The sequence below is a fragment of the Ambystoma mexicanum genome, chromosome 1p, assembly GCF_040938575.1.
Source record: "Ambystoma mexicanum isolate Mex_15411 chromosome 1p, UKY_AmexF1_1, whole genome shotgun sequence".
Classification (NCBI taxonomy): Eukaryota; Metazoa; Chordata; class Amphibia; order Caudata; family Ambystomatidae; genus Ambystoma; species Ambystoma mexicanum.
In genome coordinates this window covers 668,994,808-669,022,337 of record NC_090921.1, presented here as the reverse complement: position 1 = coordinate 669,022,337, position 27,530 = coordinate 668,994,808, and the positions used below count along the sequence as shown (strand labels likewise).

Sequence of the window (27,530 nt, the reverse complement as noted above, 5' to 3'; positions counted from 1 at the left end):
TGGAACTGAGCAACGGACGCTGCGCGCGGCCTTTATAGGCAGGATGACGTCGACGTCGATACGGCGGCTGTCAAGAGACATCGACTCGGCGGACGTCGACGCGCAGTGCCCTCTAGAGAGAAAACATTTCCGAGGCCAGCAAAGCTGGAAAGAGATATCTAAGATAAGGAATACGTCGGAGGAACATCCCATCGAAAGAACGTTACAAGGTAAGAAGTAACTTGTTCTTCGAATGAGGGATGAATGGAATAAAGATACTGTGCCCCCTGCCTATACATTGGATTACAGCCCCAAAACTGCTCCCCTATGTTTAAAGAAAAAAGGTTCCTATAAAGTAGGAACGTTCAGCAGCTGCCTGAACACAGTGGTTTTAAAGCACGAAATAGAACCCATGTACGTAGGGGACCCTGTTTACTTTATATCTGGGGAAAAAGCATATCCATGGTTACCTAGAAACTGGGGAGGTACGTGTTACTTGGGTCTACTATTCCCAGGAGTGTTCCTCTTAGAAACTGCAGAAGTAGTGAGGCGATTAAAAGGTAGAACCCGAAGGAGTAGTGAAGATGGAATGATAGCGATGGATGTAGCCAAATCGTTTATACCATTCTTGGCCCAAATAGAAAAGTCCTATAACATAAGGAAACTGTCCAGAATACTAGAAAATACAATAGATACAACAACGGATATCTTATACAATTAGAATTAGGCTAATGGCACTACAAAACAGAATGGCTCTTGATATAATATTAGTTGATCGTGGGGGAGTTTGCAAACTCGTAAAAACTGCATGCTGTGTGTTTATAGATGATTACTCCCGTACGATATTTAAAGCAATCCGGAAATTACATGTCCTAAGTTCCACACTCTCTACTGAAGAAGGGGGTTGGGGGATAGGATCCTGGTTTTGGGGACTATTGCGGTCCTGGGGAGGGAAGCTAATTTCGATACTAGTGGTGGTATTTGGTATATTCATAACATGTTGCTGTTGCATACAATGCCTACCAATAGTTTGCACTGAGATAACTGAGGGATGTACTAAGGGATGTATGCACATGGTGTCGAGAGGAAAACAAACGCATGGCCGAAATAACAGAGACACTGATGAAACAAAAACAGTAAAACAATTCATGGCTATAGACATTAATAATGAAGATGATGCTTATGATAGCATGAAAGGTTCAGACATAGATACCCCAGACTTATCCTCATCAGAGGAGGATACAATGAATGAATAAGACGTTTGGCATACGGCCAAAAGGAGGGTTTGTCAATCTGGAAAAATGAATACCCTTCATTTGGATGATAGACGTATCTTGATGGCCGAAGGCCAACCGTCTTATGCACAGAATTATAGAAATACAGACTGTTATGCTTGACCAACAGGCGGCCATTTTAAACGTAGCAAGAATCGCCATTTTGCTTGTTAACCATTGCTCATTGCTTTCTGTCTAAACTGCTTTGCAGCTTGCAATTCTTGCGAATTCTGCTCAACTGTTAACATTGTTGTCTGAATATGAAAGGGCAAGGCCGCGGGACTGAGGAGTTCGTTGAAACTCCTCATGAGCAGCCCAGAAAGGAATGCCCACGCTCGCTCTCTGTAGCCTTGAGGTAGAGCTGCAGGGCATTTAATCATTTCACAGCTGCCAGCCAGTCTCGTACTGTGGTAGAATATGTTAGAATAAAGCAGCTAAAGGCTTGAATTATGCTCTTCTTACGGCCCCCCTTCACAAAACCCTTTAGAGCGTGTCGGCTCCCAGGACACAAATAGCACCTCATAGATAGCAAAGCTTGGAATGTGACTCTTCCCCCGTGTGCAGCTTGCTTCCAAGAACAAAAGCACCGTGTTCTGTTCAACAACTAGAAGATGCCTCCGCACTTTCTAAATTGCACATTGTTACTAGATAGACATCGAAAGTGTCATAATTGTCATACTTGTCGGAAATGTCCATCATCATCCCGAGTTCAAAGAAACTCAATAAAAGGGGGGTGTTAAACATGACATAGCAGATTGTATGATATGCATTTTGTATATATGTAACTGATGTATGTAATTCGCTCTCTTGCGTCCTTCAAGGTCTAGAGAATACACGTCACGGGGCGTGAGACCACAGTTGGCCAATTGGGACTATTTTGCTTGCAATAAACCCTAGCATTGGGAATTTGAACCTTGTGTCTGGCGCATCCTTTTGTGTATGGTTATTGTCTTGTTTCCATATCGCGAGGGACCCCTAAGGGCCCCTTTCAAAATGTGTGGGTGCACCTACCTGGGCGCGAAGGGGAAAGCCTAAAACACAAGTAACCCCAAGTCTGTTTTCAACCAGAATTTCAGACTCTCTGCCGACCGGCACACCATACAGATATGGGTCTCGGGTGTCCAAGCCACCAAGGAAAACAGGGAACCCCATGCATTTCCGAAAAGAGGACACCTGTGGGAATCCGCAGAGGTACGATTTGCGCAAATCGCCCCAGAATTTAGTACCCAGACACCCCTGCAAAGTCCGAAATAAGCAAAAAGAAATGCATTTTCTGCACATTTCGCTCAGCTCACCCATCGAAACACGCCCCCAACAACACATGGCCTACCGTCCCGCGTTCCCACAGGTGTCCCGATGAAAACGGTACCTTACATGTGTGGGTGCACCTACCTGGGCGCCAAGGGGAAAGCCTAAAACACAAGTAACCCCAAGTCTGTTTTCAGATCGGAATTTCAGACTCTCTGCCGACCGGCACACCATACAGATATGGGCCTCGGGTGTCCAAGTCACCAGGGAAAACAGGGAACCCCATGCATTTCCGAAAAGAGGACACCCATGGGAATCCGCAGAGGTATGATTTGCGCAAATCGCCCCAGAATTTATTACCCAGACACCCCCACAAAGTCCGAAATGTGGGGGAAAAAACGCATTTTCCGCACATTTCGCTCGGCTCACCCATCGAAACACGCCCCCAACAACACATGGCCTACCGTCCTGCGTTCCCATAGGTGTCCCGATGAAAACGTTACCTCACATGTGTGGGTGCACCTACCTGGGCGCCAAGGAGAAAGCCTAAAACACAAATAACCCCAAGTCTGTTTTCAGACCGGCATTTCAGACTCTACACGAACGGCACACCATACAGATATGGGCCTCGGGTGTCCAAGCCACCAAGAAAAACAGGGAACCCCATACATTTCTGAAAAGAGGACACCCGTGGGAATCCGCAGAGGTATGATTTGCGCAATCAGCCCAGAATTTATTACCCAGAAGCCCCGGCAAAGTCCGAAATGTGCCAAAAAAACCCACATTATTCACTTTGTGGGGGTTCTGGGTAAAACATTCTGTTCCGCTTCGCGGAAGTTGGACCTCTGTGGATTCCTACTGGTGCCCTCTTTTCAGAAATGCATGGGGTTCCCAGTTTTCCTTAGTGGCTTGGACACCCTATGCCCAAATCTGTAGGTTATCTCCCCAAACCCTTTTGTGGTTATCAGCGTGTTAGCCTTTTCCCTTTGCAGCTAGATTGGTGAACCCACACATGTGAGGTACTGTTTTCGTTGGGACACCTGTGGGAATGCGGGAAGGTATGACATCTGTTGTTGGCAGCGTGTTTTGGTGGTTGAGCAGAGTGAAATGTCTGGAAATTGAGTTTTTTACCCCCAAATTTGGAATTTGCCAGGGGTTCTGGGTAGTAGATTCTGGGCCGATTTGCGCAAGTCAGACCTCTGTGGATTCCCACAGGTGTCCTCTTTTGGGAAATGCATGGGGTTCCCTGTTTCCCTTGCTGGCTTCGACACCCCAGGTCCAAATTTGTAGGTTGCCCACATGAACAAAATGGGCAGTGGCGAAAGGCTTGGGGTTACCAGTGGGTTACCCTTTTCCTTTTGCGCCCCCGGTAGGTGCACCCACACATGTGAGGTACCATTTTCATCGGGACACGTGTGGGGACGCGGGAAGGTCGGACATATGTTGTTGGCGGTATGTTTCGGTGGGTGGCCAGAGCGAAATGTCTGAGAATTGTCTTCATTTCCAGCCAATTTCAGAGACATTTCCCTGTGTCCACTCGCCGGGACAAGCCGCCAACAACAGATGTCATACCTTTTCGCGTTCCCACAGGTGTCCCGACGAAAAAGGTACCTCACATGTGTGGGTGCATCTACCGGGGACGCAAAAGCAAAAGGGTAACCCGCTGGTAACCCTAAGCCTTTCGCCACAGCACAATTTGTTCATGTGGGCAACCTACAGATTTGGGCCTAGGGTGTCGAAGCCAGCAAGGAAAACAGGGAACCCCATGCATTTCCCAAAAGAGGACACCTGTGGGAATGCACAGAGGTCTGACTTGCGCGAAGCGGCCCAGAATTTATTACCCAGAACTACAGACAATGTGAACATTGTGTTTTTTCCCCACCAAATATCACACTTTGTCGGGGATTGTGGCTAATAAAAACTGGGGCAATTTGCGCAAGGCAGACCTCGGTGGATTCCGACGGGTGTCCTCTTTTGGGAAATGCATGGGGTCCCTGTTTTCCTTGCTGGCTTCGACACCCTGGGCCGAAATCTGTAGGTTGCCCACATGAACAAAATGGGCAGTGGTGAAAGGCTTGGGGTTCCCAGTGGGTTACCCTTTTCCTTTTGCGCCCCCGGTAAGTGCACCCACACATGTGAGGTACCTTTTTCGTCGGGACACCTGTGGGAACGCGAGAAGGTATATCTGTTGTTGGCGACCTGTTTCGGTGAGTGGACACAGGGAAATGTCTCTGAAATTGGCTGGAAATGAAGACAATTCTCAGACGTTTCGCTCTGGCCACCCACCGAAACACACTGCCAACAACACATGGCCTACCTTCTCGCGTTCCCACAGGTGTCCCGACGAAAAAGGTACCTCACATGTGTGGGTGCCGCAAAAGGAAAAGGGTAACCCACTGGTAACCCCAAGCCTTTCGCCACTGCCGATTTTGTTCATGTGGGCAACGTACAGATTTGGGCCTACGGTGTCGAAGCCAGCAAGGGAAACGGGGAACCCGATGCATTTCCCAAAAGAGGACACCCGTGGGAATACACAGAGGTCTGCCTTGCGCAAATTGCCCTAGTTTTTATTAGCCCCAATCCCCGACAAAGTGTGAGATTTGGTGGAGAAAAAACACGATGTTCACTTTGTCTGGGGTTCTGGGTAATAAATTCTGCGCCGCTTTGCGCAAGTCAGACCGCTGCGCATTCCCACGGGTGTCCTCTTTTGGAAAATGCATTGGTTTCCCTGTTTTCCTTGCTGGCTTCAACACCATAGGCCCAAATCTGTAGGTTGCCCACATGAACAAATTGTGCTGTGGCGAAAGGCTTTGGGTTACCAGCGGGTTACCCTTTTCCTTTTGCGCCCCCGGTAGGTGCACCCACACATGTGAGGTACCTTTTTCGTCGGGACACCTCTGGGAATGCGAGAAGGAATGATATCTGTTGTTGGCGACGTGTTTCGGTGAGTGGACACAGGGAAATGTCTCGGAAATTGGCTGGAAATGCAGACAATTCTCAGACATTTGGCTCTGGCCACCCACCGAAACACACCGCCAACAACACATGGCCTACCTTCCCGTGTCCCCACACGTGTCCCGATGAAAACGGTACCTCACATGTGTGGGTGCACCTACCGGGGGTGCAAAAGGAAAAGGGTAACCCACTGGTAACCCCAAGCCTTTCGCCACTGCCAATTTTGTTCATGTGGGCAACCTACAGATTTGGGCCTAGGGTGTCGAAGCGAGCAATGAAAACAGGGAACCCCATGCATTTCCCAAAAGAGGACACCCGTGGAAATCCGCAGAGGTCTGCCTTGCGCAAATTGCCCCAGTTTTTATGAGCCACAATCCCAGACAAAATGTGATATTTGGTGGGGAAAAAACACAATGTTCATTTTGTCTGGGGTTCTGGGTAATAAATTCTAGGCCGCTTCGCGCAAGTCAGACCTCTGTGCATTCCCACGGGTGTCCTCTTTTGGGAAATGCACAGGGTTCCCTGTTTTCCTTGCTGGCTTCGACACCCTAGGCCCAAATCTGTAGGTTGCCCACATGAACAAATTGTGCTGTGGCGAAAGGCTTGGGGTTACCAGCGGGTTACCCTTTTCCTTTTGTGCCCCTGGTAGGTGCACCCACACATGTGAGGTACCTTTTTCGTCGGGACACCTGTGGGAACACGAGAAGGTATGATATCTGTTGTTGGCGACCTGTTTTAGTAATTGGACACAGGGAAATGTCTCTGAAATTGGCTGGAAAAGAAGACAATTCTCAGACATTTCACTCTGGCCACCCACCAAAACACACCGCCAACAACACATGGCCTACCTTCCCGCGTCCCCACAGGTGTCCCGACGTAAACTGTACCTCACATGTGTGGGTGCACCTACCGGGGGGCAAAAGGAAAAGGGTTTCCCACTGGTAACCCCAAGTCTTTCGCCACTGCCCATTTTGTTCATGTGGGCAATCTATAGATTTGGGCCTAAGGTGTCGAAGCCAGCAAGGGAAACAGGGAACCCCATGCATTTCCCAAAAGAGGACACCTGTGGGAATGCACAGAGGTCTGACTTGCGCAAAGCGGCCCAGAATTTATTACCCAGAACTCCAAACAATGTGAACATTGTGTTTTTTCCCCACCAAATATCACACTTCATCGGGGATTGTAGCTAATAAAAACTGGGGCAATTTGCGCAAGGCAGACCTCGGTGGATTCCCACGGGTGTCCTCTTTTGGGAAATGCATGGGGTCCCTTGTTTCCTTGCTGGCTTCGACACTCTGGGCTGAAATCTGTAGGTTGCCCACATGAACAAAATGGGCAGTGGTGAAAGGCTTGGGGTTCCCAATGGGTTACCCTTTTCCTTTTGCGCCCCCGCTAAGTGCACACACACATGTGAGGTACCTTTTTCGTCGGGACACCTGTGGGAACGCGATGAGGTATATCTGTTGTTGACGACCTGTTTCGGTGAGTGGACAAAGGGAAATGTCTCTGAAATTGGCTGGAAATGAAGACAATTCTCAGACCTTTCGCTCTGGCCACCCACCGAAACACACCGCCAACAACACATGGCCTACCTTCTTGCGTTCCCACAGGTGTCCCGACGGAAAAGGTACCTCACATGTGTGGGTGCCGCAAAAGGAAAAGGGTAACCCACTGGTAATCCCAAGCCTTTCGCCACTTCCGATTTTGTTCATGTGGGCAACCTACAGATTTGGGCCTAGGGTGTTGAAGCCAGCAAGGGAAACGGGGAACCCCATGCATTTCCCAAAAGAGGACACCCGTGGGAATACACAGAGGTCTGCCTTGCGCAAATTGCCCTAGTTTTTATTAGCCACAATCCCCGACAAAGTGTGATATTTGGTGGGTTAAAAAACACAATGTTCACTTTGTCTGGGGTTCTGGGTAATAAATTCTGGGCCGCTTTGCGCAAGTCAGACCTCTGCGCATTCCCACGGGTGTCCTCTTTTGGGAAATGCATTGGTTTCCCTGTTTTCCTTGCTGGCTTCAACACCCTAGGCCGAAATCTGTAGGTTGCCCACATGAACAAATTGTGCTGTGGCGAAAGGCTTTGGGTTACCAGCGGGTTACCCTTTTCCTTTTGCGCCCCCGGTATGTGCACCCACACATGTGAGGTACCTTTTTCGTCGGGACACCTGTGGGAATGCGAGAAGGTATGATATCTCTTGTTGGCGACGTGTTTCGGTGAGTGGATGTGATGCTGGAAATGCATCAGAGGGACAGGGCCTCTGAATCCTTGTCCTTTACTACTTTTTATCGTGTGTTCTGTCATGTTTTCTGCCCAGGAGTCCATGTGGGACTCCTGGCAGTGCAGCTCTCTCTTTTGGTTTTGTGAACAGACCCATGGGATACCCTTATGGCACCCATGGGTAGGGGTACAACCCTGTGCCCTTAGTGTATGTTTTTGGGCACCTGGGGGTGGCCCACAGAGCAGGGTATGGGCTGGTGGCAGCTCCATGCTGAATTTGACAGGTGCTCTGGGTGTCCTCCATTTTGGGATACCCAGGCCCTGCCATTGGGATCAGTTGATTCCTGATAGGAAACAAGATGGCCCCTGTGGCCTCTTGCTTTCTATTGCCTGTTACCTTGTTTCCCAAAGTCCTGGGAAGCCCTGACTCTGTCCCTTCCCCCTGACTGGCTGTTGGGTGGAAGTTCCATATATGGTGTTGTTGTGAAGGCCCAGCTAGACTGACTGGAGCCTTCCCAGTGACTGTATGTTGTGGGTACCTCCTGTGGGTGGGACCTGGGTGAATGGTGTGTGTGACCAATATACACTCCTTGTTGTGGTTGTCTGGTTTCTGGCATGAGAGACAAAGACTGAGACAGCCCTGCCCGAAACTGGCCTGAATGCAGTGTGTAGTGTTGAATGGCTGGGTACTTGTCCCAATCCACAGTCCTTGTTGTGAGTGCCTGAAAGGGAGGAGTGTGGCCTGAATGCACTGTGTGCCTGATTGGCTGACTGACTGCATGAATGCCCTTCTGTATGATTGGCTGCTGAGTGTGTGCCAGCAGTGTGGATGAGAGACAGAATATTATATCTGGGGACCTCTCACCACTGGTAATTGTTCAGAAGCGTTCTGGAGCTGAGTCTCCACTCTAAGAGTAACTGGAACTGCTGATCCTCGACGCCCAGCTGGAAGAAGAAGACTTGCTGTTGCACTTGCTTCGACCGATCTGAAAGCTGCCGAATTCGTCGAGGACTGACCCGAGAGAGGACCTGGTAAGGCGCCCTCTTCCCGTGCTCCGAGGGATCATCGAGCACCGCTACATCTTCGCCGAAGCGCCCTGGAAGTCAGACCCTCGAAAGGCTGCCGACCCGAGACGGGACCGCCGAGGAGATCGAAGTGAAGCACCCGGACATCGCCGCCGTCGAAGTCCATTGCTGTCGACCAGGGTTCGCAGGTCTGTGTAACCGCTGGAGGCCCGTCGAAGTTGTGTTGCCCAGCCGTGGGAACCACTTGACGCCGTGCCGCGGACGACGACCGGAGCCGCCCGCTCCTTTCGAATCGAAGGACTCCCTCGTCCGCACCGTCGACTGATTTATCCTGCCGGAGAAAGTAGAGGACGACCAACGCGCCGAGGAGAAACCTACCGGTGGGTTTCCCGCCACCCGAAGACCACAAAGACTCGAACGACTCGACGTCCTTGCTGGGCCTCTGTCTCCACAATCTTTGCGGTCCAGAACTATTGTCACCGAGGTGCCCCGCACGCCTCTGCCTTGCAGGACGCCGACGCTCCGACGCCGACGAGCACCGCTCGGACGAAGCTGCCGCCTCATCGACCCCGTTCTACCCTGTTTGTCGACGGACGTTCGACGCCCCGTGTCTCCCGCTTGAAAGGGAAGGCATTCAAGAAGGGCCGTCGATTCCCCGTCGCCGAACGCCGAGTTCCTCGACGCTTCTCGACGCCTCTCGACGATCCGTGACTCCCGCTTGAAAGGGGGTCGCTCAAGAAGGATCTGTCGACGCCTCGTCGAAGAACTCGACTCCACCAGGTACATTGGGGGGGTAAAAACATTATAGGAGGGAATAAGACTTGCAGAACAATATATGGACTGGGCTTGTGCTATATCTTTATTTTACAGGTTGCCCAGGTGGGGGGATCTCCACACAGAACTGTGTCTAGTGATAGGGGCCAGCATTATGCCTATTGCTCAACCATCTTATTTTCTCTCCTCTCTCTATTGCTGGTTTCACTCTATTGATCTGTGTGACATTGTTACAGTATTGTTGATGCACTTTAATAAGATCTAATACAAAGGGTGGTACCACTTTAGAATTGTATATATTTGCCATTGTTGATTTTCCTAAGTACAAAGTGAGTTATTATGATAAGTGTACATAACCTTGAATATTGATTATATAAAGACTGTGTTATAACCAATACAGTGTGTGGACATTCCTTTGTGGGGGCTTGGGGACTACACTGTACTTAAGAACCAGCCTGCATCACCTCCTGAGAAGCTAGGCCTTGATTGCTCGTCCATTGCTACCGTACTAGAGAATCTTGGCTGGGGTCTTCTGTGCCTCTCTTCTACCATATAGAGAGCAGAAGTACAGACACCCCCCACCGGTCCTTTACAGCGGACACAGGGAAATGTCTCTGAAATTGGCTGGAAATGCAGACAATTCTCAGACATTTCGCTCTGGCCACCCACCGAAACACACCGCCAACAACACGTGGCCTACCTTCCCGTGTCCCCACACGTGTCCCAATGAAAACGGTACCTCAGATGTGTGGGTGCACCTACTGGGGGCGCAAAAGGAAAAGGGTAACCCACTGGTAACCCCAAGCCTTTCGCCACTGCCCATTTTGTTCATGTGGGCAACCTACAGATTTGGGCCTAGGGTGTCGAAGCCAGCAAGGAAAACAGGGAACCCCATGCATTTCCCAAAAGAGGAATGCGGTCATTAGAAATATAGAAACAAACCTATGGGAAGTTAGACGCATCTCCTGTACCAATTCCCTGCAGCAGCAACAATATAATCATCTTAGCTTCTACATCAGCCACTGATTACTTGACAGAGTTCATCAAATAGTAATATTAACCACTTACAAAGCAGAAATAGCTAAACCTTCCTTCTTGAGTCTTAAATTGTAGAGTATTCAATAGTTTTTTCAGAAGATATTTCCTGTTAGAAAGCAACTAGTAGCATAAAAGGCATTATCGATATTGATTTGACCAAGATCAGAGTTTTGACAAGTTGGCGATTTATAAAGTCTGCTAATGCGCCAGTTTATTGAGGTATGTCACTTATTCCTTCAGAACCAGGTGTCCACAACAATGTGTTAACCATACCCAATTTGGAAAGTTTGGACTCCCCATTGTGAAGGTCTTACTTCTTTGTGCCCTCATCATGGAACCGTGGTTCCCTTAGCCACTTTGTGAGGCCCTGTATCCCCCTTGTGAACGTGGGTATGAAATTAACATGGTGTGAATGACCACATATACATGCATAACTCAAATTCTATAAAAGCAAAACGGGGACTATTAGCTAATTGTGACTTACTGCTTATAATGAAAAGTAAGGAAGAAAGAGAGAGGGAGAAAGAAAAAAGGGAGAAAGAAAGAGAAGAAGGCAGAGAGAGAGCAAGACAACCATTAGACTGCTTATAGCGAGCGCCTCCTCCATGGCAGATTGTAAGAAAGTAGGCTAACCATTAACAATGAGTGGCAGACCGCTTGGAGCGAGCGCCTCCACAGTGCCTCTGATTCAAAGAAAGGAGGAAGATGACCATTAATATAGTGTGAGACTTCTTAGAGACAGATATTTACTTGGGATCCAAGGGAGTGGAGGGAGGACAGAGAATCCCAAGCTGGAGGTGAGCGAGAATTGCACAAACAAGACCGAGCTTTAAATGCTGGTCTACAAATGTTCACTGTTTGAGACATTAGTGTAGTTTACATCACTAAGCCTAAATGCCTATGCATTGTCGGACATTGAGCAGCCTTGTATTACAATAGCCGTTTATTACTGCTTTGTATGCGTGTGAAGTCGAAAAACATCTAACACATTCCCTTTAGCCCCTTCATTTCAACTTAAACATTCAGTGAAAGATGTGTATATTGTGCTTTCAATCAACTATCAATAAACTCATACCCAAATTCGAACAGTCATCCCAAAATAAAGAGGATTACCAATCCTCGTTAGCATTAAAATCCATCACCAACATATGTCTGTGTGGTGCTGCTGTTCCCTCTGACCTAATCAGATTTCCAGAAACGCAACTCATGCTTGTAAAACACAGCAGGTCAAAACCCTGGCATGCAACTATATTGCATCTTTTTTCCAAGTACCCATCCTTACACTAGTGGTTGTCTAGATCTCTTACCGGGAAGCTGGAATGGCATAGAAGAAACTCTTGGAACACGGACTGGGTTAAAGGCAATCTGCCTTGTAACTCAAGTCATCTGACCATCTTCTACCTGTTATTACCAGCAATGAGGTTATGAGATTTGCTACTAATAAAAATAAAGAATTGATGGGCAGGAGCAGCTCCAAGGTATTTGGCATCACCTAGTATACAGGAAACATATCTGGAGAACTAGCAGCTAGTACATGGCATGCCACAAATGTATCTTTCATTTGAGATCCAAACTATTGTCCATTATATATTCCTCATTGTTATGCGATTGAAATTGTGTTTGTTTTTCTTTCTTTATGTTATGGCGTGATTGTTTTGTGGAACGTTTATTTTAAGCTATACACTAGGTTTTATTATTAATATGCTGCATTTTACTTAAATGTGTGTCATAATGCTCCTTTATACATATTCCCATAACTGGTTATTTTCACATAGGTATAGTTCAATGGTACCGGTTTGACAAGGGAGTCAACTTTAGTTCCTGGTATTGCTTGGTGTCAAGCTATCTGGGCTCTCTGAATCTACAAGCATGAGATAAAAAACTCTTAGCAATTTCACTTGCTGCATTCCATTTGAGGAGGACAAAAGAGAATGACGGGGGTGGATGAGGCTCGGTAGGGATGCACACTTGTCAGACTAGTGAGGGGAAGGGGGCCCAGAAGGGCAAGTGCAGTTTAGGGAGACCAGAGTGCTGGGGAAGACTGGGCAAGGAGGGCCTGGTGCCCCGTAGGACTCAGAAGGGACCAGGCAGCCAGTCCATGGGCAGAGGGGGGCATTGGGAGGGGGAGAGGAAAGGAGGTTGTGAAAAGGAAGGTCTTGAGAAGCTTCTGGAACGTAGGAGACCCAACTCAAGCCTGAGAGGGTCAGAGAGGCCATTCCACAGGGAGGATCCTGCCGAAGAGAGAGATCTACCCTCACTCTCTACTTAGAAAAGCATCTGATCGGCAGAGAATTGGAGCTAGAAAACAGAAGGGCTCAAGCAGGCAGATATTTAGGGAAGGGCGGATCCTCATCCTTCATCCAAGGTGGGTTCGGCTGAGTCGGTCAGACCATAGGGTAGAATTGTGAGGGAAAGAGTCACAGAGGCTGCGGAAGAGTCCAGTGGCTGCATCAGGAGAGTCAAGTTGAATATTGAAGTCTCTGAGTAGGAGAAGTTTGGAGGTAGAGGCCAGGAGAGAAGAATTGAGGTCAGACCACTCAGAAAGAAAGTGAAGGACTGGACCAGGGGTCCTGTAGATGGTGGCAAGAGTCAGTGAGAGGACAGAAGAGACCACGCCTGCAGAGGAGGCATTCGAAGTAAGAGTAGGACTGAGTGGGTATGTATGATAGTAGCAGCGACTCATTCAGGGAATATCAGGGCCACTCCGCCTCCAGCCCGTTAAAGCCTGGACTTAGAGAGGATCTTGTGGCAGAGCTGGCAGTGAACCATGTCTCATTGAGAGTGAGGACGTCAAGGTCAAAGTCTTCAAGGAGGTGACAGATAGCAGAGGAATGTTCAACAGCAGAGCAAAAGTTGAGGGTATCTAAGTGAAGCTGGTTGCCACCTTGGAAGGTCTTCTGAGGAAGAGTACAGGGATGCGGTACACACCTCGGTGGTGGCAAAAGTGTTGGGGGGTAGCAGAAGGAGGAGTGGCAGGAGAAAGGAGGAAGTGGATGAGAGATGAAAGACACCCATCAAGACGGAGGAGGTTGGGCTAAGAGTTCTGGGCCATGACAGTGCCATTCTGGTAGACATTAATGATGCACCCAGAGGATGGAAAATGTGCCAAGAACATTTCCCACCTGGGTCCACCATTAATGGGTGAAGAGTCCGAAGGTCTGGAGTTGAAGTAACAAAGAGGATGTCAGTGATAGTCTACCTCGAAGAAGCGTTGACGTAGGTGTCAGCGATGGGCAGGCCTGTATTGGAGAGCTTTCTTGAACTTTATCCTTCCAGGCTTCAGAAAAGAGGTAGGATAGGTGATGGAGTAGCAGTTAGAGTAAATAGGGGATATGTAGAGTACCACGGATGGAGATGATGGAAGAGGGGTAGAGTGAGATGGAGACAATGCACAATGAACTCACCAGGCAACCTAGCAGCAAGACAGGTGCAGACAGATGAGGTGCATGAGAGGAAAGTTCAGGCCAGAGAAGAGGGACCTCAAGGCACAAACATATGGGTGGAGTGATCTGCAGGGGCAAGGGGGACGTGTGGTGCAAGAGTCAGAGGCAGCACGGTTGTTATGCTGCTCATGTAGCAGATGGGTGCAAAGCATACATGTTTTGTTTGTTTGCTATGGTGTCGCTGGGGTCTTATTCGTTTCCAGAAAGTGTTACAAAGGCCCTAACATTAGGACTCAATATTGACCTACTCAGTTGCCTGCTGATGCTTCATCAAGTCGGGGACTTCTGTTCAGACGGATGGCCTCATTGCTGGGAAAATGACAATATAACAACTACTACTCTTTGTTGTCGAAACACTTCAAAAAACATCACAACAGCCAGAACATTGGATGATTCCCACTGAGGTACTTGAACCTCTTGTTCGGATGCTCAATTTGCTCCTAAGTAAACACCACCTCAGCCAGAGCATTGGCTGATTCCCACTCAGGTACTTGAGCCTCTTGTGCAGATGTTCAATTTGCTCCGAAATCGGTTTCCACCAAGTCATCCCCCACTCCCAGTGTACCCTTGCCATGATTTTTGGCTGGCTGGGAGGCCTGGGGTCATCAGTCTAAGCTCCCCCTGAATACTGTATGTATTGGATGTTGTACTGTGCACTTTCCATGGCCATCCCACTCGGCTCTGATCTCCCGCTTCTTGCTCAAGTTCCAGACCGCTATAACAGTCAGTGGCTACTCACTCGGATGTGCGTCTTTTCCCTGCATACCTGCTGTGAGCACCCTGGCTTTGCGCTCATTCACCACGTTGTCCTGCATTTGCCATCCATCTCCAAATCTTGCTGAAGGCATTGTTGTCCAGTCAAGCAGGAGGCTGAACCCCTGGTGCCGCAGACACAATTTAAAATGACCCATCTTCTACCCACACAAACACTCCGACCGACACAACGTCTCCCACCCACTCGATCACTCCCTCTATGCAGTTGAAGGGGGCAAAAAGTACAATATAAAACAATCAAATAAAATAACCAAGAAAAAAATAAAAACACTGTTTAAAAGAAATCCCAATTTGATATACCATTCTTAAAAAAGGTAGCATATTTGCATTGGAGCAGCAGACTACTTCCTCCCAAGAGTTCACTCTTGTTTTCTTTATCCATACTGGCCTCGAGAGTTTGTAGATACCAAGAAGATAAATCTACTCTGGCAACTTTCATCAAGAGCACCGTTTGAATCTGCTGGTGAAAAAAGACATCATGGCAGAAATAGCCCTTGCTTGGGCCAGTTGTAGGCTTTTATAACATTTCCAGCCAACCAGTCACTCACTTCCTAAACCAAAAAATTCACTGACTCTCTCACTCAGTCTGCCAGTCTGAGGGTCACTCAATCACTTTGCCACTCATGCAGTCGCACCATCACGTCACATTCAGTCAGTAACACAACATTAGTCACACAGTCAGTCACTCCCACACAATCCCAGTCATTCAATTACACGTGCTTGGTTGGACTCAGACATGCTTACTCTGCGAGGCTCCCGCGCCGTTGCAACAGCCACTCGGCAAGGACCACCCTTAGCTGGGACACCCACTTGGCTCGGCTTATGCTAAAGAGGAGCGGGCCTCTGCACTCACCACCCAGGGTATGGTTGGGGGGTAGATGCGTCATCAAGGGGCAACGCTGGGGGAGCCACGGTCAATGAGCCCCTATATAAGGTGGCCAGCGCACTGGGCACCCTCTTTGGTCCTGCTTCCAGGTTAAAAGGTGTGCACCGTGGTAAGTGTTGAAGGGAGGTGGAGGTGCTTTACAATTTAAAAATAAAGGGTGAGAGGGATCCCAGAACCAGTCCGATGGGGTCCAGCCCAGGGAGCAAGGGACCCAGAACCAGACCAGGGAGTCACACGAGTATCCAGGCCCAGTCCAGGGAGCAAGCAAGTCTGGTGGGGTCCAGCCCAGGGAACAAGGGTGAGCGGGGTCCCAGAACCAGTCGAGGGAGTCACACGAGTATCCAGGCCCAGTCCAGGGTGCAAGCGAGTCCGGTGGGGTCCAGCCCAGGGCGCAAGGGTGGGAGGGGTCCCAGTCAGGGAGTCACACGAGTATCTAGGCCCAGCCCAGGGAGCAAGCGAGTCCAGTGGGGTCCAGCCCAGGGAGCAAGGGTGATAGGGGACGCAGAATCAGTCCAGAGAGTCATACAAGTATCCAGGCCAAGGCCAAAGAGCAAGGGAATGCAGAACTACACTTGTGTAGAAAAGACGAGGTTTGGCTCCTCCTTCTTAATCCGGTGGTTCCCAATTTTGTTTTGGAGGGCTTTTCTGCACTCGGATGCAGAGAGCACTGGAAAGCCGATTTCCCTGGCTTTAACATGGATACATTCTGAAATGCAAAAAAGATTTGTGTAAAAAGTTTGAAAAGAGCAAGCAAAGTACTTTTTGGTTGACACACGGCTGTGAGAAATAAAGCAAAGACAATTTTCACTGTACACCCTCTAATGTGCTTTCATAATTCCAATTATTACATTTCTCAAAGCTGTCAATCTGGATCAAACCATGGCAATTCTTTAGAATGTAATATATATTAGTGTCACTTCCCGAGGAAGTGGCTCTCCGTTTATCGTGTTTCCCATTTCTTTGCATAATTGGTATAGTGTGAAGAAATGACCAATCTCATGTTTCCCCATGTACCGTGCATTGGTAAAGGAGCCATACAAGCAAAACAAATACACAGGGTTTGAAATTGAGGGGAGATGGGAGCTATTTAGCCCTGCTTGTAGCCTTGAAGAGCCTGGTTGGCTTTACACCATGCCTACCAGGAGCTAAATTTGGCTTCCGGGCCAACTGATGCCGATCACTTATACCTATGGGAATTAAACTATGTGCATGCTTTTGAAACAATCTAAAAAAAAAGAAGAAAAAAAAAAGACTTAGGACACTATATGACATTTGAAGCATAACGTGTCATAAGTAATGGACAAAGCGATATGTTTGCATGTGGGCATATAATGAGTGATGGACAATAACCAGTGAATACATGAGTCACAGTATTTGAGCTACCTTTTCCCACCCTCTGACACCGTCGTCTAGAAGCCATATGTCTTCATAGGAATGTTGGGGAGGAGGGTATGAGATTGGGGTGGAGACACACAGAAGCCTACAACCGATAGCATTTGGATAGAGAAAAAGCATTTATTTATTAAATAGGGGTACAAACCAACTTTTGTTTAACTCTAATGGCACTTACTACTGATGCAGTTGATGGACCCGGGTTGGGATTTGGATGGGGAAAAACTGTTTGTGGCTCCCGCCCGCCTCCTCTTTATCCACTGAAGGGCCAGTTCCGAGCAGTGCTCATTTTGCTACCTGCTGACGGGAATGCATTGTGTCCCAGTATGCTGAAATAATAGCACAAATATTAATATTACACATTTTAATACAGTACACATTCTAATCAAGTCTTATCAGACATTGCGCTCAAAGTGCCTGCCAGTGATTTTTCAAAGCAGTCTTCTGAGAGTTAATTACTTTATTGGAGTTGTAAACCCACTACTGGTGTGATATAAAAGTCTTAACTAGATCTGCCTTCAGCCACTTGATTTAGAACTGGTGCGGGAAGCTTGCCGCTTCAGCCAGTACGCACGAGACAGGTTGTGAGGTGAATAATGAGTGCTATGAGCAGTGTAGCGTGGGCCAGAGTGTCATGATGCCCGCTCCCGGGGAGCCGGTTAAAGCCCTGCGTCCCCGAAAGCAGACATCCAGTCCCCAAGGAAGGACCCAGCAACCCCACATAGGGGCCCTTTGGACAGTGTCCTGGCGCCTAAGGCGCCAGCCTCATAAAAGACATCAGTCCTGGCGCCATAGGCGCCAGGCTCATTATGGGAGTGCTTGGGTGCACTTACCTTATGCAGACCATGCTGCAGGATCCCGGCCTCCTTGAGGCCTGAAAGGAACTACTTTACCTGTGGGACTAATTTACCATCCGGGCGTGGTCGGGGAAGGATACATACCTGATTGGAGGAAGGACACATACCTGGAACTTCTTCCAAGGCTATTTAAACACCACCCGAACAGCCACACGTGCTTAGTGTTGTTCTGCATCTAGCAGCTGGACGCTCACCGTCTCTGCTCCTGCATCCTGACTTCTGCCACGCCTGCCAGCATCCTGGATCACCTGCAAAGGAAGAGAAGAAGAGAACAGAAGAAGGAAAAGTCCTTACCTGCTAAATCTGCATCCCGGAGACATCTCGCTGACAATCCTCAAAAGGAAGACTTACCTGATTGGAGGAAGGACACATACCTGGAACTTCTTCCAAGGCTATTTAAACCCCACCCGAACAGCCACACGTGCTTCGTGTTGTTCTGCATCTAGCAGCTGGACGCTCACCGTCTCTGCTCCTGCATCCTGACTTCTGCCACGCCTGCCAGCATCCTGGATCACCTGCAAAGGAAGAGAAGAAGAGAACAGAAGAAGGAAAAGTCCTTACCTGCTAAATCTGCATCCCGGAGACATCTCGCTGACAATCCTCAAAAGGAAGACTTTAATTTAAAAGCTCATTGCGTCGATCGCTGCAGCGCCGCATTCCACTCATCTTTACAGGGCGCCTCCATGTTCAGCAGCGATCATCCGGACTCGCAGTCACGCCCCAGCACCTAGGGAGAAAAAGACCAGAACAAAAGGTGAGAGAGAGAAGGGAATAAGGAAAGCTAAATCTCCATGTTAAGACTTACCTGTTGATTAATTCCCTCTTCATTTCGGGTCCGCGCCGCATCCTGGCATTTCCGGACCCCGGCCCCTAAGGGGAAAAAGAGACATCAGCGTTAATGAGCGAATGAAAAGACATTACCAAAAAACGCTCATTAAAGACTTACCTGATTTCTACAAGGATTTCACCTCTCATCTCGGGTCGATGCCTGTTCCCTGGCATTCCGTACCCCGGCCCCTATGGGGAAAAAGACACTAGCATTAGTACATTAATGCATGGACACAAGGGGAACCTCTTATCAAAAAACTTACCTGGAAGCCAAGCAAGTTTGGTTCTCACCAATCCGAAAATCCAGTGAAGTAACTGGATACCAACGCGCCCCTGCATCAGAAGCAGGATGGAGAGCTCGTCCTTCCAGACCCTAAGAAGGATACTTCTGCGAGCCAGACAAGCCAGATTTGGGCGCCCGGTCCAGTCCGTCTTCCGAACCCTGCGCATCACCTTAGAATAGGGCACAGCAGCGCGAACCAGGCCAGCGCCTCCGTGGGAGTCAGGTGAGCGTAACACAGAGCTCCAGCATTTGGCTCTTCACTTTCGTCTTCCTAGTCTCAGTTGCCAAAAGTGAACCCCATGTGTCAATGCGCTCTCACCATTCCTGCCACTGCCATTACACTCACAGTTCTTCAATCCCAACTACCTTCACGATGTACTAAAATAATTAAATGGTGCACCCATTCCCAGCAAGACTAAAAGCATTCAAGCCTGTGTGTGGGTGCTAAATATTGGCTTGATTGTTTGAGCTGTTTTACTCCACACTAGTTGACCAGAGATGGAAGTTCAGATTGAAAAATAAGGACACTGGAAGATTGAAGATGTTGGGGTTTGTCTTAATAATTGTGGAAAAAGAGGCACCCCCTACATACAAGCTATCCTGTAAGTCCACAAAGCAGTTCTAAGAAGCAACTGAACACGTCTGGAAGTATTGGATGAAAAAAGTAGGATATACCCTAACGCATAATCATTTTACTCAAATGTATGTTGCTTTATAATTACTTGTGCTGTTCAAGTACAACATTGTATTTTTCTGATCGAACAAACAGAGTCAGGAGAATGAGAAGCAGAGGAGATTTTCTGCACTGCGGTTTGATCAATCACCTCTACCAGCTTTTCAGAGGCGCTGGGCATTCAGTGGAATGGACCTCGGCGTAAAATGGAACCATCATTGTGCAATCGCATTCATTTATTTGCGCCTTGAAACACTTGTGTATAGGCACGTTATAAATGCCATATCATATCATGGGCCAACGTTCAGGCCATTTGCGCAAAAAAAAACGTGCAAAGACAAACCTGCTGAAAACAGACGTGCAGCATTGAATTTGCACCGGTGCTAACTTTCTGTATTCTGTCCCAAGACAGTTAAAATTGACTTAGAAATCTGAATTTTTGGGCACAAACCACAAGCTGTACATAGGAACAGCTGTTTATAAACTTTAAGATGAGCTCACAGATTATCTTAATTTGGGCAGTAATTCAAGCATTTTCGGCTGTTTGTTACATACAGTGGAATTCTTGTGAAAATGGCATGCATTGAAAGCAGTGGGTCATTTTGCCAAGGTCGCTGTGGATTTCGCGGCAACGTTGTCTCTGATGGGCAGTATTTCACCATGCGTGGTAATTACCACTCCCAGTCCCAGAGTTCCTGCCCTTAGTTTGCGCTCATACATTCAAAACACTGCAAAATGAGCGAGTACGTCCATCATTAATCACAAAAGTTAAGCGACCTCTTTAAAATGAATCTTTATTTGTTGCCACTTTACTTGGTAATGAAATGCATATTTCGCTGCTCAGATTTACTGAAGATTAAAGCTGGCATGTTTGTCATTTAGAGCAAAACCGGTTGCGAACAGCAGTCTATTATGAACGCCGGGCGTGTGGGGGAGGCATGGTGGGATAATCGATGCTGTGAATATCTTGACATTGCGAGGAAATAATGGATCAGTAAATAATTGTAAAATACAGATTGGAAGCCATGAAGTGAATCGAGTCCTTCTTTATAAAGTGCACGTGATTTACAGGAGGGAACCCGGCATTCCTTTGTATCCAGCCTATACAGGGTCCATCGGCAGGGAAAGGAAAGCAGACTTTACTTTTCCCTGCGAATGCTGCATAGGGGGCCGCGCAGCGTTAATCATTCAGCCACATAACACAACTAGTACTCGAAGGTATGAATGGAAACGTCGCTGGATTGAGAGTTGCTTGAAGGGCCAGGCTCTGAACTACACAGTCTCAGCCCGGGAAGGAAAACACTCGTGCTTTGAAATAAATGCCTGACTGAATCCTTTACTTTCGCGGAGTGCGCAGAGCTACAGATTGCGTCCAGAGAGACACATGCACATAAATAAGGGTGCCCTAAAACGTGTGCACATTTACCTCTTCTATGCTATTTATCCAGTTTTTCGTGCCCACGGCCACCACTGTATCTTCTTCCTCTTCCGCCGCCATTGCTGCTCGCGCTGCCTGGTGACCCTGGTCCGAGGGAAAAAAAAGCTGAATCCCCCTGCAAAACAAGCCCAAAACAAACCAGCTCCCATCGAAATAAGCGAGCACTCACCAAAACCCTGTGGTTACGTGTCAAAAGTTAAACATTTAACAGAATTGCATAGAACACAGAGTGTATACTTGCCAACATTCTGTGACCAAAAAGATGTAGAATTTTTAAAGTTTCAAAGATAATTATTTGCATAACAATGACATTACAGGAAAATACAAAACATACATTGTTGGCACCATTGAAGCATCCTAAAATGCACAACCCATCAAACAGCACAACATAGAAAGATGTTCAAATGTTAAAAATGTATAATTCTGAATGGTAAGTGAACACCAAATTCAATTACACAGAAGGTAATCACACAGAGCTGGTAGGCAACGTTTGCCACTGCTCTGTAGCAGCAGCCTGGGCAATACATATGTATTCCTGCAGTGCAAGTTGAACACCGAATGACATGGAGACCAGTGGTGGAAATGGAAACAAATTGGTGGGGGATCCCACAAGGGCCGGAGTGGGGGCAGAGTTTGGGGGGCAGTGCACGAGGAGACAGGGTTAAGGGGGCAGAGCTGGCAGTTGACCTCCGATCAAAGGAAATGTCCAAAATAATACTTTAAAACGGCACTATTTCTTTCATGCTGCTTCTTTTCCAAACTATATATCAATTCCACTTTAAACCACTTGCATGGCACTGGTGATGAATTACTTCACTATGCGAATAATAGTTTTGACCAGTGTTGCTGAGTAAATATTCTTTAAAATTGACAATTTGCATCCAATTTTATTTAAAAAAAACTTCCCCGTGGGTACTGTTCAAACACGGCGATTTCTGCCATAAGCAACATTTTCCTTCACTTGAACCCCACCCGGCACAGCTCCTGCAGATCCCCTATGAAACCATTTGGGTGGCTGCATCGTGTGTGATGTTAATAGGGGTATTTATTTATGCAATGTTTGTCGGATACCTGTATATTTATTTATTTATGCAATGTATAAATAAATAATTCGGGACCATGTATCTGACAAACATTGCATAAATAAATAAATTAGCCGTGTCGTAGCTGAGGACTGTAATTTCCTCTTGTGACCTCTTGCATGGGGTCACCAGAGGAGGTTACAGTTTGCTTGCGTGCGCTTTATTATTATTTTTTTTTCTTCTTCTTCCCAGCGCATAGCAAGGGTTTGGGGCGGCTGACTCTGGCCGGATTCCGAGATCTGGCTACACATCTGGTGCCGGATCTCAGATCCGGCGAGAGCCGGCCCAATGACCAGCCCTGATGGAGACTGATACCCCCCTCAGTCTGATAGACAGATGCTGTTTCATGGTGTAATGCTCCACTTGCCTTCACTTATGATTCACCTAAGTGTTGTACCGGCACCAGTGTAGGACAGGTTCACGTAGATGTCAGGTCAGTGGATTGGTCTGAGCCCAATCAAAGTAATCACCTACCAGCCCACTGTACAGACACACTAATTAATGTGTTACATGCTTTGTCCTGGGCCTAGCCTCAAGCAGCCTGCCCGAGTCACATAAATTACCTGTCACTGTAAAATGCAGTAGGATCTGTCACACAAATCTGTAGGCGGTAGGACTGCTTAAAAAGCAGTAGCCTACTGCCTAAATTTGTAGGGTTGGCAAGTATGAGTGTATACTCAGAAAATTTAACCCCACTCTCCTCAGAAACCCTTTGTTATGAGCACAGTTAAATTAAATTCTCTTTATTAGTCAAACAATGACTAAATGTAGGTCCATATTATTACCACAAAATACATTTTGTTGTGTGTCTTGAAAGCACATTTGCAAACCCCATGGAGATTAAATACAAAAGAGGTAGCAGGCGCACCTCTCTAGAATGAACATGGCATGATAACCTATTCAGTGCTTTTTACCCCCTTCAGAGTCTGCAGCCATCACTTTTTGCTCACTGTACTTTTCACAAAGGAGGAATATCCATTTGCATATCAGTCTTTGTCCCGCCCACAAGGGCAGTCCAGCACCGAAATGCATGGCAAACTCCCTTTGAACAAGAGTACCAACAGAAACCCCATACACGTGTTTCAGCCTTGTTGGGCCTCATCAGTGAGTTGGAGCTGTGCCTCTCTGAGCACAGTGAGCAAGGGGTCCACGTCTGGGTTCCCCCAGATAACAAAGGTGGCCAACACCAAGTTCCTTGAAAAAATACAAAAAAGATAGCAGGCACTCCTCTCTAGAATGAACATGGCATGATAACCTGTTCAGTGTTTTTTACTTGGAGATTGGGCTTATATTACTCTGCCTTCTGGTACTTGTAGCTGTCCAGTGAAAATGGGGAGGAGGATGGGGTCAGGCAACTAAAATTGCTCTTTTTTTCTTTTTCGTGTTACACATATTTCTATAAGGAAATGCTTGTCAGCATGGTTTATCATGTGATTTGCATACATTTGAAGTCATCTCCATTAAAACCGAGGCATGTCCACAAACTGTAGCTGGGAATATATGTGGTTAAGTACTTCAATTGCAAGACTGGACGCCAATCCTGATTCACCACTTCCCTAAAGCGTCTTATCATTAAATTCTGAGACGGTAATAGTCTCCAGAGGCAGAGTAAGTGCGTAATATACATTTAACAGTTGAGACACTTCAAATAGGCCTGGCAGCGATTTTGCAGTTTTACCAGTGCAATGAACAGGAGAAGACAAGGGAGAACAGATGGAGGATCTTCAGGCACATTGCATTTGGATCGTGCAAGCGCAATGGGAAAATTGGCAGCTATTAACCCATGGCTGTATTTCTTTCTCTCAATTATGATGTATGCACCCTACAGGTGCCTCAGACTATTTTCCACTCTAAGCAAAGGGTCCTCCAACCATTATGTTGAATTAGGCCCCATACCTCTTCAGCCAGGCCAGACTATAAGACTGGCCTACATTGTGCATCCAGTTTGGACATGTTTTCTCACTGTGATATGGCATTTTTAAAGGTAAAGCCAAACCCCCCCATCGTGGCCCAGTGCCTGCCAGAAGCAGGGGCCGGCCATGAGCCCCACCTGGTAAGCATATTATTTCTTTTCTGCTTCTTTTCTGCTTCGTTTACTTACATCTGCTTAAGAAATGTAAATTATTTAAGAGTACCATGCATAGTATTTATTGTTTGGGATAGAGACAGAAGGCTATTCAGGCATGGTTTGCTGCCAATGATCCAAATATCACAAGGCCTAGCCGGACCGTTGTTATCTTTCTCACTTGTCCCCCCTGCCCACCTTTATTTTGTCTTGAGGTGCCTTGAAACACCATTTGTTGTGTAGGGGACTTACAAAGTATCCAATAAATAAAAGAAAGAAATAAAATAGTAATTGTGGATACATTTTCTTTTTTCCCAGAGGTAACAACATAACAGATATACAGCCGGGGGTGGTATACAGAGGGGCACAGAGGAGGGGTACAGCTGTACCGGGTGGCAGGCAGGAGACAGGCAGCCACCGTCCAGCGAGTCAGGTGGCACGTTGGGAGATGGGATGGCCGAGGTGTTAGCCATTAAGTCTACCCATTGCTGCAAACTGGTATGCCCTGAATGTTAGCGACTAGGCATTATCTACTGGAGAAATTAGTTAAGTGCAGTTGGACTTGTAATTTGCACCAATAAAATGCAAAATGAATAAAACCTAATCTCTGCGAAATGTTTAATCAGATTAAAATGCTAAATAACGGCAACCAGCGTCGAAACTAGTTTGACATTATGTTTCCAACATTTAAATGCAGTAAAATTGTGTGCTTATGTAACTGGATTGTTTTTACAGAGATACAAGTTGGAAAAAATCATAAATAAATCTTACAATGTATACTTGCTTGTAAAAGAATCCAAAATAAATGCAGTAAAAATGTGTAGTGTGCATTCCCATGGGTGTCCTCTTTTGGGAAATGCATGGGGTTCCCTGTTTTCCTTGCTGGCTTCGACACCCTAGGCCCAAATCTGTACGTTGCCCCTATGAACAAATTGTCCTGTGGCGAAAGGCTTGGGGTGACCAGCGGGTTACCCTTTTCCTTTTGCACCCCCGGTAGGTGCACCCACACATGTGAGGTACCTTTTTCATCGGGACACCTGTAACCCCCCCACCCCTACCCCCATCATTTCATTTTTTTACATTCCCTGGGGGCAGATGGTCAGCCATCTGCCCCAGGGTTCACATGCATGTGCCCCCATGCTTTGGGGGCCGGGAGGGGGGAGAGGGCTGCTTACTTGAAGCAGCCCCCCTCCCCCCAACTCACAAATGGATCCATAATGGTCCAGTGGGTTGCTCACCCACCCCGAACGGAGGGGGGGCACATCACGCAGCCCTTCCTAGGAGGCTCAGGGAGGGCTGCATGAGGTGTCCCCCCAGCCATTTGGGGTTGGGGGGGAGAGGGCCACCACAAAAGGTGAGGCAGGACCCCCAATGCATGGGGCAGTAGGGTTTGGGCACCCTGGGGGCAGATTGGCACACTAATGTGCCCATCTGCGCCAAGCGAAGTTGGGTAAACAAAGAAAATAATACAAAATTGTAGGCTGCTTTGTAGGGGGGGCTGAGGGCCACCCTAAATTGGCAGCGAATGTTATACTGCAACGGGGGTGGCACTCTCCCCCCATCCCAAATGGAGGGCCCCACCTCATGCAACCTTCCCTGGGGGCAGATATCTGCTCCTAGGAAGAGGCATCTGACCCCAGGGAGGGATGCATGAGGTGGGGCCCCCTATCTGATGCCAGGGAGGGATGCATGATGTGGGACCCTCCATTTGGGGTGGGGGGGAGGGCCACCCCCCATTACAGTAGAACATTTGCCAGCAATGTAGGGTGCCCCTCAGCCCCCCCTAAAAAGCAGCCTACAATTTTGCATTATTTTCTTTGTTTACCCAACTTCGCTTGGTGCAGATGGCCACACCCTCTCCTCACCCACCCCGAACGGAGGGGGGCACATCATGCAGCCCTTCCTAGGAGGCTAAGGGAGGGCTGCATGAGGTGTCCCCCCCAGCCATTTGGGGTGGAGGGGGCCACCACAAAAGGTGGGGCAGGACCCCCAATAGAAGGGGCAGTAGGGTTTGGGCACCATGGGGGCAGATTGGCACTCTATTCTGGCCATCTGCGTCAAGAGAAGTTGGGTAAAAAAAATAAAATAATACAAAATAAATCGTAGGCTGCTTTTTAGGGGGGCCTGAGGGACACCCTAAATTGGCAGCTAATGTTGTACTGCAACGGGGGGTGGCACTCTAGCCCCCCACCCCAAATGGAGGGCCCCAAACCCCCTCCCACCTCCCCCCTTCCCTTCCCTTTTGTCCTGTTCACCCCTGGGGGCAGTGATCATCTGCCCCCAGGGTTCTCTGGCGCTGTGGCCCCATGCTTTGGGGCCACGGGGGGAAGGGGGCCGCTTACCTAGTAAGCAGCCCCTCCTCCCCCCGCATCACAAACGGATCTGTATTGATCTGGTGACAATGCTGCCTGCGGATTGCGCGCCCTGCGCCCGATCCGCGGGCAGCAATGCCACACAATGGGTATCGTTGTAAAGGGGAGAATCTCCCCTTTCCAACGATACCCGCCTCGATCTCCGGCTTGAAATACAGCCAGAGATCGGCGCGGAGAAAGAAGGGCTCTTAGCTTCTTTCTTCACTGCAGCAGCCGAAAATGGCTGCTGCAGTGATTTTACTTTCAGTTTCACGCCGACGTGCTTTACGCACGCCGACGTGAAACTGAAGGTAATCCAGCCCCCTGGCAGTGAGGGGGGACCTCCCCCTCGCATAGCCCAGGGGTTGGATTACAGTTTTGCTCGAAAGCAAAGTGCCAAAACCGATGAGCCGGCTCGTCGGTGGCAACCTGGAGCGGTTTCCACTGACGAGCCGGCTCGTCGGTGGCACTTAAGGGGTTAAAAGGTCATACATTGTCAGATTTATCATCACAAACAAAACCAGACACCCAGGGCCAGAATTGGGCTTTTCAATATACTTTCCACCGAAATGCCACCCCTTGCTTCCACCAAACAACACAAAAACAAGTATGGAGAAGAGGAGGATCGGGGGGGCAGGGGGATGGGAGCCCTGCTGCGACTGGCAAAGCAAACTTAATAGCTTTTCTTAAGTGATCATTTAGGCTTTTAGCTCCCCCACTGGCTACTGGTGAAGATGAACATGTTGCCATCTTGATAATCTGTATGCCTCAATGGAGGCTGATGGTAGTATGCCCTTGTGCGCATACACACACACACACACACACACACACACACTCTCTCTCTCTATTTGCGTTACAGCCTTTAGTTTACTTGTGGGCCAAAAGGTGTTCAGTAATCACAGACATGTTACCCTTTGTTATGGTAGCAGGGAATACCGCA

The 27,530-nt window shown here is 48.0% G+C and overlaps 1 long non-coding RNA gene across 1 annotated transcript in view; it reads right to left on the bottom strand.

Annotated features, from left to right (window-relative positions):
• Window positions 1-21,173, bottom strand: part of LOC138556815 (uncharacterized) — a 583,894-nt gene extending 562,721 nt beyond the window's left edge. The window contains exon 1 of the long non-coding RNA XR_011298145.1: window positions 21,081-21,173. This is a non-coding gene — a long non-coding RNA (uncharacterized lncRNA). The remainder of the gene's footprint in view (window positions 1-21,080) is intronic.
• Window positions 21,174-27,530: the final 6,357 nt, after the last annotated feature.